Genomic DNA, 14,779 nt, shown 5'->3' on the forward strand with positions numbered 1-14,779 from the left:
ACAACGCGCGGCGGCAGCTGAAGCTCCCAGCAGCCCAGTGCTGCGAGGACCAGTTCACACATCACGTTTTTCCCAGAAAGGAGCCACATGCTGGCAAGGCGGCCGGACAGGGCGACGAGCGGGGCAGCGCTCGCAGGACGCCCTGCCTGCCCGGCACGGACGGCAAAGCCCGGACGAGCACCCGGCCACCGCTCTGTCACCTCTGCGCCGGGAATCGGAAGGAAGAGGAGAGTCTGCCCCGGCATTTGGAGTGATTTTAAAATCAAACTTATTGAAGTCATAAGCGCCCATATGTTTATGCTGATACTGTTAAAGGAGAGGTAGGGACTGCAGGATCACTTCGGGGTTGAAATCCAGCCCTCAGCTGCACTTTTCCTAACCACAGAATGGCACAGGCACAGCAGTGGGTATTATTTGGCACCAGAACTGGGTATAATTTCATGTGCTATGTCCACTTGATTGCCTATTTAGAAATTATACAAATGTACTGTATTTAAAAATTGCAATCATAAGAGAGCAGTTTCCATCTAAATGATAATGAAACATACTCAAAGGTAGTAACAGGACTTTGCTGAAGCTATTAGAGACCTGTTCAAAGCTACAGAAAAAAAATTGTACTAATAAGTGTTCCTCATTTTTAAGTTCCTCTTTAGAGGTAATTAAATGTGACTTAGATGACTAATTTTTCCTTAGATGGCTGATTGGTGGGATAGCTGTCACGTTCTTCTCTGAAGCTTGAAGAAGAGAACTTGAAGATCTGAGATACTGAGATGGGGTAACAACACACTCCGAGGAGAATTCCCACCTGGCCAGGGCAGGAGATGCCATGAAGGAAACTTGCTACCAGATCGGAGAATGAGGACCAGAGGGTGAGTTTCAACATGCCACAGAGAAATTGTGCAAGGGCTCCTGTACCCTGCTCCACGTGGAGCACGGCTCAGCTGGCTCCTTCAGCTCTTGTTTCTGTACTTCCCCTAGAAATACCCCCAGGAATCAGAAGTATGGTCCCTTGGGCAGAGCTTGGGGTGAAGCATCTCGGGGTATCTTGTGGCCTGCTCCAACGGCAGGGGTGAACACGGCTACAGCAACTTGCCTGGGGAGGGGGTCTGAACACAGCTGCTTCCCACTGCAGGTTGGTGCCAACCTCAGGAGTATCCAAATCATCTTCTTACCTGGGTTTAGAAGATACCTTTGAATCTAACAATGTGGAGTCCTACAGAAACGTTAAGCATCTCTAGGGGTGATTTTTCAAATGTGATAAATTGCAAAACAACTGCACCAAACCCATTACACTTACAGCTTCGTGGCTTTGCAAACTACATCCGACCTCTCAAACTCCCCTACAGTCATTCCCATCAAGGAAGGTTATACATGCTGGCGAGAGAAAACTCATCATCAGCAATATATGATCATCACCAACTGCAATACTCAGGTCAGGAGGTGAATGACTGCTGCATCAGACATCTGAGCTGGAAATTGGGTCGGAGCTGGGAGAAGAGCCCAGGACTCAGGGACTGAACCCATCCATCTCCGCTGCAGAGAAACAACGATTAATTTGGGCTCCTGGCTGCCGGCGTGGGTAGGCGGGCTGGGGAGGGACCCGGTGCCGCTCCCGAGCGTTTATGCCACCAAGACCAAAGGAATGAGCCCGGTGGTTGTGAGGGAAAAGCTTGATTCTGGCTTTCACATATATGTGCACACAATTAAGGTCATGGGCTTATCTCCGCTGGCTCTTTATTTATTTATTTATTTCCTTAACAGTTTGGCTTCAGGGACGGGATGGCTGCATTCAGGGCCCGCAAGCTGCTGGTTTTGCAATCCTCTCTCTCCCTGGTGTGTTTTGTTTACATTTCCAGGCATGTGTTATTTCAATTTCTGTTTTATCTCCTGTATCAATCATTGAAACAGTCTCAAAAAGCAAGGCCAGGCCAATGAGAAACATGCAGGTTTTGTTTGGACTGCGATACAGCATTCCTGAAAGTTGGCTGCACCTCACAAGGACTCTCAGAGTTATGTTATTTACTACTCTCCACCTCACAAAACAGAGCTGAAACACAGACTTTTCCCACCAGTGGCTATTAAAACTTGATGGAGAGGGTAGAGGTGATTAATCCCTTTCTTCCCTCACTTTACTAACTCTTTTGATTGTAAAAAAAGAATCCTTCTCTGGACCAGCCTGAGAATGGGTGTGCGGAGTGACTCACCACCACTTTACTCTCTTTCATTCACGGTGATGGTTAGTGCCCAACACCTCCCTAACAGCATAGGAACACCCATGCATGAAATTGGGTCTTTTCTGTGAGCAGAATCCCCTGTAGATCTGTCTTCCCCCCCTCCTTCCTCGCAGGAAAAAAACCCGATCTGCTCAGTCCCATTTTCAGGAGCCCTGAACAAGAAATCCAATCAGACCATTTGCTCATTAGCTGCCCAGCACCAGAATCAAAATCCCAAGCTGATGGTCAGCATCAACACAGAGGGTCCTCAAGTCGGGAAGGCAAACCCGAGCTTGCCGGGACAGTTCGGCACACTCAGCTGCCACTAAAGAGCACAGACCTGATTTTCCATGTGCTCAGCTCCAAGCAGCATCATTCATGCTAGCAGTGCTGGTAACCAAAGTCTCTCTGCTCAGCAGCCTCTGCAGGCTGCAAAACCTTTCACCAGCTGCTAAGTGGGAGATTTGATTTGTAGACAGCAAGGGGTAAGGCACGGAGCAGAATAATTACATTTGTGTACTCATTATAAAATGGGAGAGAACCCAAGCTCTATTTTATTTGCAGACGTGAGATTTTCCTTTCTTCAAATTAAAACTAGTGATTTTCCAAAAATGAAGACAGAGAAGAGGAAAAAAGCACCAGTTCACATTTCCTGGAGATGTCAAAGAAACTAGTTTCCGAACAGAAATGTAACAGCTCGAGGATTTACAATTCAAAGCCTAAGAACATGTGAACACTGGCGTTTGAGAAGAATGTAGAAAGATGTAAATATCAGTTAAAATACTCTGAGGAAAAAAAAAATAATCTGAATCATTACAATTCTAACAAAGCAATTGTCAGTTCCCCAGCAATTTACATTTAAATGCATAATATAATTCTCATACTAGATTATCTATTGTCAATGTGTTCATTACTCAGAGTATCTGTTAAGTGGGGGAAAGTGGCTGTAGTTTAGTTTGTGTATGTACATTGGTCTGGCAAGGCTATGCAATACTGCCAAATTGTCAAACCCATATTTTGTTTTTTCCTCGAACTGATAAGGATGCTCATAGACAATGCAGAGAAACCTGGAAACATTTTCTCACCTTTGAAGCCTACAGGAGAAGGGCAGGAGTGGAAAAAGAAGGCTAAGATCAAAACGCTGAGGGGCGTTGGGGTGTCTAGCAGTAAGGCGTTATCGGACGTGAACAGGCCACTCATCAGATAGAAAGGACTTCTTTTATTACATGCTCAAAACCAGTCTCTCTCCTAGTACTCTGCCTATTGTAACATATTTTTGCTAACAAGATAAGACTTGCTTGTAACATCAGCCCTGCCTACACATCATCTACTGCCTGCTTCCCATCTGTTCGTCTTGATATTTCCTTAATCTCTTTCTCTCACACAGCTCCATGAATAGTTCCCCTCCGTAGCACAGGGAGTGAAATTGGAGTACGCAACATTGCTCTCTGGGAAAGACATATATTGGTTTGAAAGTAGACACTTAAAGGCCCAGGCAGGCTGGTTGCTCCTGGAGACAGCCCATAGAAGAAATACAATGAGAAAATGGAGGGATAGTTGCATTTGAAGTGTCTGTTCTTTAATTATAAATGTTCTTCCTCCAAACAGCTTTTTTAACATCTGGCCATCAATTATATGGAGTTACTGAGATTTTCAGACAGGAGATCAATAAGGATTTTTTTTTCTCAGCCAGGAGAAGAAGCCATTACATAATGGCTGTGCTTTTCCCTCTGCTTGCTGAGCTATGAAAAATGGCAAGCATTCAAGACGGTAAGACTATTCTTAGATGAGGGGCACAACTGCAAGCTAGGAAGAAGCAGAGTGTTTTCAGGTGCCTGAATCCCAGGAGGACAGTAAGCCGAGATGGTCTATATGGCGCAGGAGGTCTCAGCCTCCCAGGAAGGGCATGGAGCTGGATACGACTTTAGGAGGATGTATGTTATGAGAATGGAACAACCACCGCAAGGTGGTGGTATGTCAGATTGGCATTTAAAAGTGAACTAGATTTACATACAAACAAGCCAGACAATAGCAAGGGAAGGGATCAACAGCCTTCCAGAGTTACTGCCCCTCACCAGGAAACCTCATGATGTGAGGGGAAACAAATACTTTTAATGTTACATGAAAGCCGCAAATCTGTGATGTCTGATATCAATAGGTTATTTTTAGTGAAAGTTACTATCAATACAAACAAAGGCTATCTTCATAAAAAAAGAGAGTGCTATTTCTTCACATACTGCGACCTGTATCACGTTTGATCTCCAACAAGCTGCTGCTAAGTATTTTAAAAAGAGAATTAAATCCACATCACTGCAGATGACCCGTCTCACACAGACATGACACATACGCATTTACAAAGACATTTTGGTGACCTGTTATCATGTTATAAGCCATCTGGCTGCTAACTCTATAGTAGTGGAGCTTAGAATAAAGCCATACTCTTTAAGAGTAAAGGGCAAAAAAAAAAAAAAAAAAAAAAAAAAAAAAGGAAGAAAAAAGAAAAAAGATAAAAAAAAGAAAAGAAAGAAAAGAAAAATCTGCACACAGATTGTACTGCCACAACACTGAACCAATATGTGTTTCAGCTTGGAGATGCAGCAGCGCGTTCCTGTCACAGTCAGCACTACGGAGGAGAACTGATTTGCCAACTCATCGCAAATACGGGACTGGCTTAGGGGATGGTACCTTCTCACTAACACGTTTCTATCAGATTGCAATCATTAATCCATGTGGGAGCGAGCACTCATTATGCTAAGCTTGAGAGAAACACAAACCCAAGAAAACACAAGCAATTTTCCCCTGCCATGTGCTGACGGAGGGGAACGTACCCATTGCACTTCAGGTCAGACTCGCTAATTCCTTTTGGACCTGACTGGTTGCCAGATAGCGCCTCTTGTACCCTGCCTTCCCTGTGTCTCAGATTTCACAGAAACCTCCAAGTGGCTGTAGATGCAGCCCGTGACATCTTGCTTGGCTTTGGCATGAGAGGCTTTGGGGAGCTCAAAGCAATTTCGGCTCAGAAAACCTAAAGAGGCACTGAAACTTGTCCAAACCACTTTGGCCTAACAGCAAAGAGCCGATAGCTGCCTGGGCTCCAGCGGGGCATATCCAGGCAGTTGAGAAATCTGCACACACATTTGAGCGTCTAGGTCCCTCTACAGCCTAGAAGAGCAGGGGGATGATGGTTCACAGTGACGCTCCTGCTGACGCTGCCCTGATGCCTACACCAGCCACACTGCAATGCGGTGGGAGAGGTGAGGGGGAAGGCACCTGTCGTGGGGCAAATGTCATGTTTTTGCGTCGTCCTCTTTAGTGGCATAAACTGCTGGAAGATGCCTGCTCTGCTAACGTGCTTCAGCCAGCTCAAACAAAATGTATCTTTATCATTTAGCAAGTAACTCAGAAGATGAGGGAATGTGAGTGGTCATCACTTGGTTGGCCAGGCATCAGACAACATGGAGCATATGGCACAGGTATTACCCTGGCCACTTTGTGGTGGGCTGTAAAATCCAGCCTAAAATCACTCACTTGAGTGTTGCTTGCTAGATCACAGGCAAGGTGGTCCTTAAAGGACTACACTGAAGCAATAGAAAACCCAGAAAAACACAAAATATTTTCATGCCCCTAACATTAAGTGAAACAGAGTTCAAGCTGCCAGAAAGGTCAAGTGTTCCTAGGAGGAATGGAAAGATGAATTTCAAAGTACAGCAATAAAAGCACTTTACAGCAGCTGAGCCAAAATGTACTCTCAGTTCACCTTCCAGGGTGAGATCCACACTCAGATTTGGACTACATCCATTGGTACAAAGGTCTGGTTTCAGAAACGCGGACTTTCAAGGCCCTTTCATTACACAACGAGCTCAAGCACAGAGGCATTTGTGTGTTGGCTTTCCCAAAACAGCCAGTGATGTTGCTGTGATGCTCCTAGGTGTTACAGAGCTGGCATTTTGTCGTTTTAGTCGGACCAGTGAGGTATAATTCAGCCTTTCTACATCTGACAGCCGCTCTGCCTGCCTAGGCAGCTGATTTGCTTTAAAATAAGTATAGTACCTACTGCTAGGTAGTCAGTGAATCCTGTCTGCAAGTGAGATAGTAAAAAATCCCCCAATCCCTTGAAGAAAACAGCAGCCAACTGAAGAAATAGCCCCTCAAGTAAAGGCTTCACAAAACCAGTACACACTGCAACAACGGCGCTCACGCTCATTACACACTTCACAAACCCTTTCATAGCTTGTAACACACAAGCATTTTAGGGTCTGCTCTGGGTCACCCGGATTTACTTTTTCCTGAACTGGAAGAAAAATAAATTAATGAAATTGTCCGGCATGCAAGGCACCCCGCCCCCCCTTGCTGCCTGACTTCTCCCGTGAAGCCTGCCAGGGCTTCTCACCTCGCATTTGATGTATATTCAGCAGGAGACAGGGAGACATAGTAGTTTCTGTGGGCAGCAGAAATGAAAGCGAACAGCACAGAGGCAGCCAAAAAAAAAAAAAAAAAAAAAAAGGAGAGAAATCTTAGAGCTCTTTGGTTGTGCTAGCTCTTTGTTTGAGGCATACAAAAAGAAGCCCAAGCTGCTGAAGGATTTGTGTGCTAGAGATAATAACCTTTTGGGGAGAGTTGTCTCACCTTTCAAGCATGAAATTCCTCAGAAGAGATCCCACCTCTAACACACCCTCCCTCCCTCGCAAACAGCAGAGCTATTTTTGGTCAAGACCGAGGTTCTCCTCAGAGTCCTTTTCTTCCCTATTTTGACCCTTGGCCGCGGCTCGCCTCCAGGGAGGCAGCCACCCTCGTCGAGCCGCACGTGGCGGCAGGCTCGGCAGCCCCGGGTGTGAATCTGCAGTGGCTACCAGGGCTGGCTGCCACCTCTCCTTGCTCCTCCTCCTGTTTGGACCCCCAAAGATCCCAAAGAGACATTGTCCTGTAATGCTGTCAAGAGTTTGGAGACATGAAATCCACAGGGCTGCAGCCTGGCCGAGGCTTTGGGTCTCAGGAGCCACACGCGATCCACGTGGCTGTGCCGAAGGAAGCCTTGTTAACTCGTGCCTGGCGCAAGTAAAACCGGTTGTTTCACTGGAACTGGAAAACAGGCTCTCTTTTCTCAACACTGGGTTGCAAGCATCTAAAGAAAGCAACTCTGAGAGGAAAGGATGGATTTGCCCCCACTGCAGAACATGGACATTTGTGTCCTGTTAAGCTCCCCTTATTGCAAAAAGACAACAAGGGAGAAAGGAGATGAAAATATGGCAGGCCGGATACCTGCATGGTGTAAATCCATCCACTCGCCCCCCGGACTTACACCAGCTAGGGCCTGCTGGCCTGAGCTGGGCTGCAAGATCATGGACGTTTGCTCCCAAACTGCTGGCCTCAGGGGCTGCTGAGAAATAGTTTAATTCAGTGATTCAGCAGACATCTGCTAGGCTCCCAGGAAAACGTCTTTGCTCAGAAGATTTATATTCCCCTTGGAAGAAAAGGACCAGAACAAACTAAAGCCAATCAGCAGCACTTTGGGAAAATGTCTTTTCCCCTCGAATTTGTGAAAATTTCTTCATTAAATCTGCTATATATATTTTTTCCCTTACTGTGACACAATTCAGCAAACTTCCAGCCCTGGGAATAACTTCAAAAGATTTAAATCATTCTCTCTTCTCCAACATTTGGTTATTAAAGTATTTTACAAGCATTCATGGATTTACGCCAAGATTTTCGAAAGCAGCTATTGATTCTAGGTGCCTGCATTTCTGGATGCCTCATTTCATGTCAAATTTCGTTAGCAGGGCTTCATTTTCAGAGATCTTGGAGTACACACCCTCTGTAGATTAAGTTGGAGAAACAAAATCACTCGTCACATTTGAAAGCCTGACCCTTAATCTCGCAATACCTTTCTAGAGCCTGATTACTAGAGAGGAGAATCATAAGGAGTCAGTGGAAATATCCAAAGTCACACAAAAAGGCTGAGACAAGCCACCCAAAAACACTGAGAGCAGCTAGGCGTGGAATAAACTTTGTTCAAAATCACCTTAATCACAGACCATACCTTATGCATCTGCTCCAGCAGAAAAGAAATACCTTCTTTGCAGTTAAGATCATTATTTCCCTGATCAAGAGAGCTTTCACGGAGAGAAAAGACACTGTTGACACCTAAACACAAATCAACTAGCTTCTGATTTTTCTTTGGTTTTATTTTAGTTTTTTGAAAAAAAAAAAAAAAAACTCCTAATGATATCGAGGCAAAAGTGGCAAAGAAATTTGGCGTCAAACTGAATTTTACCAGTAGTGGAAGCTCTTGAGCCCTTTAACAGTTCTGCAAATAAAGACAACTTGGCTGATACAAATGGCCCAGTAAATGAAGCATGCGAAGAAAAATTGTGGTAATCAAAAGTACTCTCTAGACTCATTTATTTATTTTTTTTAACATATGACAATGACACAAAGCTTTAATAATCTGGGAAGGAAGAAAGAAGATATGACATTTAAGCTTTAAAATCATCAATACTGCCCCGGAAAAAGACTGACTGATGGATCAAGTTAATTAAGTATCTATTACTGGCACGGTCATCACAGCAGGCTTGAGATCAGCTACTGGCCAGCATCATACTCCACGCTAGAAGGTTTTCATACAAAGAGGTTTGGAGCGGGAAAGTGGTTCCTGCTGAAATAACTCCTAATGGAGGATTGTGTTTGAACAGCAATGAGAGGCTTTTATGCGCCCTCAGTGTGGTGAAGGAGCTTAAAACACAAACTCTCAGCTCTTTCCTGGGCAAAAGAGATGAATGAAGGTTGTCATTATTCAAGGCGTCATCACCATCAGAAGAAATTTTAGACTCAGACAGGAAGGGGAAGCAGATTTTCATCTGGGAAACCTTATCTATTGTGCAGAGCTCTATTCGTGATAAAGATTTTCTTCTGGACAGAGACAGTAAAGCTAATTCTTGCCTCGCTAGCACTCTGCCTGCCTACTTCAGCCCTCGGTGGGCTCTGCAGGAGAGCTGAAGGACAAAGGGATACAAAGGCAGGAGCAGCTCATTGTACTGCCATGGCTGAAAAAAAGAGATTTAAGGATTAGTTGTGCTTCTTTGGTTCATGTCCTTAATGTTTCAGCCAGGTGTTTCATTCTGTATACCTGCTTCTAAGTGAACTGCTGATATGGGAAGAAACTTGATTTGAACACAGGATTGTTCTTGGAGGATTTCTGAAGTACTGACTGCATAGAAAACTCTTTCCTTGCCTATTCCTGCTCATATTAATCACATCTATGTCACTTAATATCCCACAGGGCAGGATGGCCTTGTACCTCCGTATCTGGGGATAAGCTAACATGGTTGTGCCTCTCTTCTGGTGAAACAGTCCTAGAGAGAGCGATGCCAGTCATCATTATTTCTCCATCTAACCATACTGACTTCAGTAAGATTTGACCACAGATGCATTTTTAGTAGAATGCAGCCCATGCTTTTAGATCCAGATACACTTGCATGTGAAGTCCAGAAGTGGGCTCATACCTAGATACTTTGCTGTCATTTCTCAGACACAATTTCCACATTTTCTTTAAGAAAAAAAAAAGCGTTAATTCCAGCCACTTATAGAAAACCGGTGGAATAAATAAAAGGAATTGATAATGGGCTCTGAACTTCCCATCTAGTAGTTGTTAGCTTGGTATGGAATGGTCTAAAGGTTGTTCAAAGGGAGGAGTGCACAGCAGGAAGCATTTCCAAGAATATATCTTTTTTTCCAGGAATGAATTTTAGTTTTTGACCATTTCATATTTACATACCATGAAATCCTTGCAGCAAGCACTCACAGTAAACTCTCCACTCATGAGAAAGAAGACTTTTGAGTTCTGCATTTAACTCGAAGATCTAAAATTTACAGTTCTTCTGATAAGCTTAGAAATACAAGGCAGCAGCAAAGAAGACAAGCAGATGCTGAGAAACAGAAACCCTTTGCTGGCAAGAGTCATTCAGAAACAAACTAGACAACCTGAAAATTAATCAAAATAGTACACATTTCTCAACAAACCAAGTAATTACTCGTATTATGGGCACACATTTGGTAAGGGATGAACAAATAGTTCTGCATAACTAATGAGCCTGAAAATTACAGAGAAAAAATGTGAATGGACATTTTTTCTCATATTATTTGTTCAGTGCTGGCACTATAAAATGACTTGCTTTTGTCTCTCATTTCCTGCTAGACAAGTGACCACAGAAGCCTGAGGAGCATCAGGGACCCCCGCACACACACACCCCGTGAACCCTGGCACACCTGTGAAGCCTGAGGTGCTCCAGGGACTAAAGACACTGAAACTTATTTATAGCCTCATTCCCTTAAGGAAACAGCCTCAGCAGTGAAGTGGTAGCATATGAGGAGCCTGCAGTGCTCATTTCTTCTCCTAATGGAACTAGCATTTCCCATCATAGGTGCCACGGAGCATCTTCACACCTGACCCCACTCCTCCTGAAAGCCCGGTGTGCAAATAAAGCCAAGGCAAGGATGAAGCGATCAGTCATGAGCTGGGTGCAGGTTATCTGAGCCCTGAACAAGACATTGGCCCTGGTAGGTCAAGCTCATGAGAGAGGCGAGCGACCAGAGGAATCGCTGCTCCGAACTCATCTCCAAGATCTCACGTGGTGACAGAGCACAACACAACTGCCTCATCCTGGGCTGAACTCTCCTTGTGCCTGCACAGATGTGTCTGTCCCCTCACGATGTCAGCTCCTAGGAAATAAGGCAGATCTGGCCTCGCTGTTTTTTCCAGAGGAGACTGAGGGTAATTGAGCAAAATCTTTCTGACTAAAGAGATTATATTTCGTAGAACATTTTTTAAAAACTGCACTTAAATGGCTTTTATGTAGCTTGTTTTTTTACAACATTACTAACACCAATGTGGATTGAATTACCTGTTAATTCAACACGTAATTTGTTGGTATTTCCATGTGGATATTGAAGATATATTTAAAGGCATCTAAACAACAGATCCATAGAGCACACAATAAGGACATCACTATTTCAAGAGATACATCCCCAAAGTGATGCATGACATTAACCTCATCTGCAGATGAGTAATCAGAGCTAAATCAGGAATGTTTCCTTTCAGACTTAAAGAAATGGTGCCCTATAAATTCTGCATACAAAAATTCTAGTAATTTACCACATGATTAAACTGTAGTGATTTTCTATACAGTAGTTTTGCTGTAATATTTTATCTGGGATCCTAAAAAAAAAGATTTACTGCTCTGAATGCAGCGCTCTTGCTTGGAATAATCAATATTGATTTTAATATACATTTTTAAAAGATTTATTTCCTTGTTGTGGAAAAGATTTAAATTGCAGGATGCCAACAACCGATGAATTATGATTTAGGGCCAAACCTCTTTCACTTGGAAGAATGGTGATTTTAAATTCAGTGAAGTTTCCCTGACGAGCTGAACAAGCAAGATTTGGCCCATATACTTCTTGAAAAGCCACCAATAAAATAATTATCTTGTTATTTTGACAGCTGCATATATTTATGGGTGGAAAGTGTCATACCCGGGAGATATGTGACAAACACACGTTTTTCTGTGCAGCTTTTCTCCAAAACATTGCTTTGTGTTTTGACTGAGCAAGGGTGGAAGAAGCATCCAGACATCTTCCATCAGGTCATGACAAGTAAGTACGTAACTCCGTACGTCCAAGTGTGCTCATTTACTCATATTCCAAGTGTATTTTTTAAGATTTTGACTTTAAATGTTCTGTAACAGAGAAGGGAAGCAAAGGCAGAACCACGAAGCTCAGACCCTGCTGAGAGGGGTGCTGAGCAGCCCAGCGCCGCCTCTGTGTGTGCCTGGAGGCACCCTCCTTGCTGCTGGGCTCAGGCACCTGGAGGTGGCTGTCCTCAGCCAGCCAGTGGCTGAAGGTTAGGCGAGATCATCGTCAGAGGATGCCAGCGTCTCCCCACTTCAGTCCGCCTGCTCTCACCCGGGCAATTAGAACTCTATATCCAGAGAAGAAGAGCTAGATGAAAACCTCATATTTAATCTTGTCCATCCCCAAGCAGTTCATGATTGCTCCCAAGTGTATATTCACGAGTGCTTTGTTCAGTCAAGTTTTAAACGACTCAAGAGCTGATAGGGACTCCACCACCTCCCATAGGAGAGAAATCAGTACACTTAAATAAAAGACAAGATGGTATCTAGTGTGATGTTTCTACAAAATTTGCCATTAGCTCGTACCCCAGGGCAGGCAGGAAATAAACATTCCTTCTTTTCAGGCTAACCGGCTGTGTTTTTTTTCAGTACAGCACAGTATGGATTACGCTATCACCAACATATGAATTAACTTCCACCCAATGCTGACAGAAACGCATTTAACCTACATAGTTTGGCACCACATCCAGCATCAATTTTGCAGCCATGGACATGAGAAATAGAAAAGCTTTATTAGATAACTTGGTCCTGCTCACTGTGAAGCAAATGATTTGCTCCTTATGGATGGCCTTCAGAGTTTTCCCTGGGCCGATCTGCAAAACCCCACAGAATCAGGATCGCCTCCATGTGGATTGCAAACTTTTCTTCATATTTGACTTTATTTTTCTTAAAATCACCCTCATTTTTTTCTAGCCACACCTCTAGAAGTCTATCTTCTTAATTCCTCTCCCACCATTTTTTTGCCCCATTGAATGACTTTTCACAACTTAACCTATCCAACTCATTGCAACATTTGTGCTCTTCTCATATTTTACTTCAACTGACTAATATTTTTCTTGTGTTAAGGCCTCAAGGCTGGAATACGGCATCCCTAGCAATGAGATACCCCCATAGTCACCGGGATAGAAATGCTGACCTGCACCTATGACAACGTCTTTGCTAACCAGAGCCGCATTTGCACTGTTCCTCCATCAGCTGCACAGGATTACAAACGTGTGTCAAGCTCACTGTTTCCACCAGTTCTGCTCCAGCACTCTTGCTTCTTTCCATTATGAGATGGAGTATTTTTCTTCACATGGATTAAGTGCAATTTTCCTATTTTTAACATTAATGTTATTTTACTCTAACCACATTTTCTTTCTTATCTAGACAATTACAAGACAATTCATGGTAAATATTCATGAGGACAGTTCATTATGCACTAGAAAACGTATAATAATGAAGCATGAAAAACATGGTAGCTTGGAATGGCCTTTGCTTTTAGGCTGTGAATAGAAGTGGGGAAATAGCATTCTGTATAGCATGACAAGTATTTGAATTAGGAGAGAGCAAGATTATTTCAAAAAACAAAATAGAACAGAAACTTCTCAAATAAACTATGGTGTGACTGATAATGTATTGATTGTATTTTTTGTTTTTCTTAAAGCATCTCAGTTCTCTCTTTAATTTTCATGACCATGCAGTCACTAGGGAGAAGAATGAGATTCTAGCGCATGGCTGGAAATCCATGTATGTTAAGCATTTGCTTAATACAAGAGAAAAACAAAAGTCAGTGCCTCAGGGGTTAAAACACATTCATATATACTTAGTCTGCTATCTGAATAAGGCACTTTGTGCCTAAGCTGCTTTTCCTCATAGCGCACAGTGGATGATGGGACATGGTGGTGACAAATTCATTTATCTCAGACCAGGTGCTCAAGTCAAAAGATGCTTTCAGAAGGACAAATTTCAAGGAGGAAAGAAATGTCTCTAATCACATTGGGTTCTCCTACAAGAATGAGCTCTTCAGCACATACAAACAGAGCAGGGACTGTTACAAGAAATTCTGCAGCAAGCTTGCCTAAAGCATTCCTCTCTCCCACAGGCTACATAATATATAATAAATGCAAGAAATGATTCAAAAGGGCCATTCTTGCTTCCCTCAGACATATTTTGATAAACTGTAGCAATAAAGATCAACTCTACCAAACGGCTTCTTTTTCTCCTACTTCATGTCTTTCTGCATTTGTCAACGCTAGACTATTTTGCTGGGTATATTTAAAGCTCCTTAAAATGAAGCAGGCAGGCAATGGATTTTGCTGCAGGCGCAGATTTACTGGAGGTGGAAGGGGAGGGTGGGAAGAAGGGGGCCCTAAAGGTCTTGGAGCGCCTTCTTCCTACTCATTACTAGCACTTGGTGTAGGGTGTGCACATGCATCACATGTGGCACTGCATTTACATTAGGTTTGCATCTACTCCTCCTTCCTCTGGAAGGAATTCAAGCCATTTTCTGATTGTTGCCCTTCCGCTATCAAAGTCAGCGCTTGGAATAGGAACAAAATATGCAATGGTTTCACAATAACTTGCTGTTCACAAATCCCTAAAAATGGGAACAATTTTAGTAGTAGTCTCTGAAGATAAGACAGACTGAGGATTTTATAGAACAGGAGAGTATTCGAGGAGCCTCAAACCACTCAAGGTGTCAGATTTACCCCTATACTCTCTTAAAACCTTTACAAACTTAAAAAGGAAAATGACCTGTTATATCAGTAAAGCGAAAGGTTAAGTTCTCAATTATCAAATTGAGAAGAGCGTTCCTGTAAAGTGAAATGAAGCAATAAAATGTGGTTCCATGTTGTATTTAATCAGATTCTTTGTCAACTGCTTCAGAGCCTCAGCTGA

This window comes from Rhea pennata, chromosome 9, assembly GCF_028389875.1.
Source record: "Rhea pennata isolate bPtePen1 chromosome 9, bPtePen1.pri, whole genome shotgun sequence".
NCBI classification, from domain to species: Eukaryota; Metazoa; Chordata; class Aves; order Rheiformes; family Rheidae; genus Rhea; species Rhea pennata.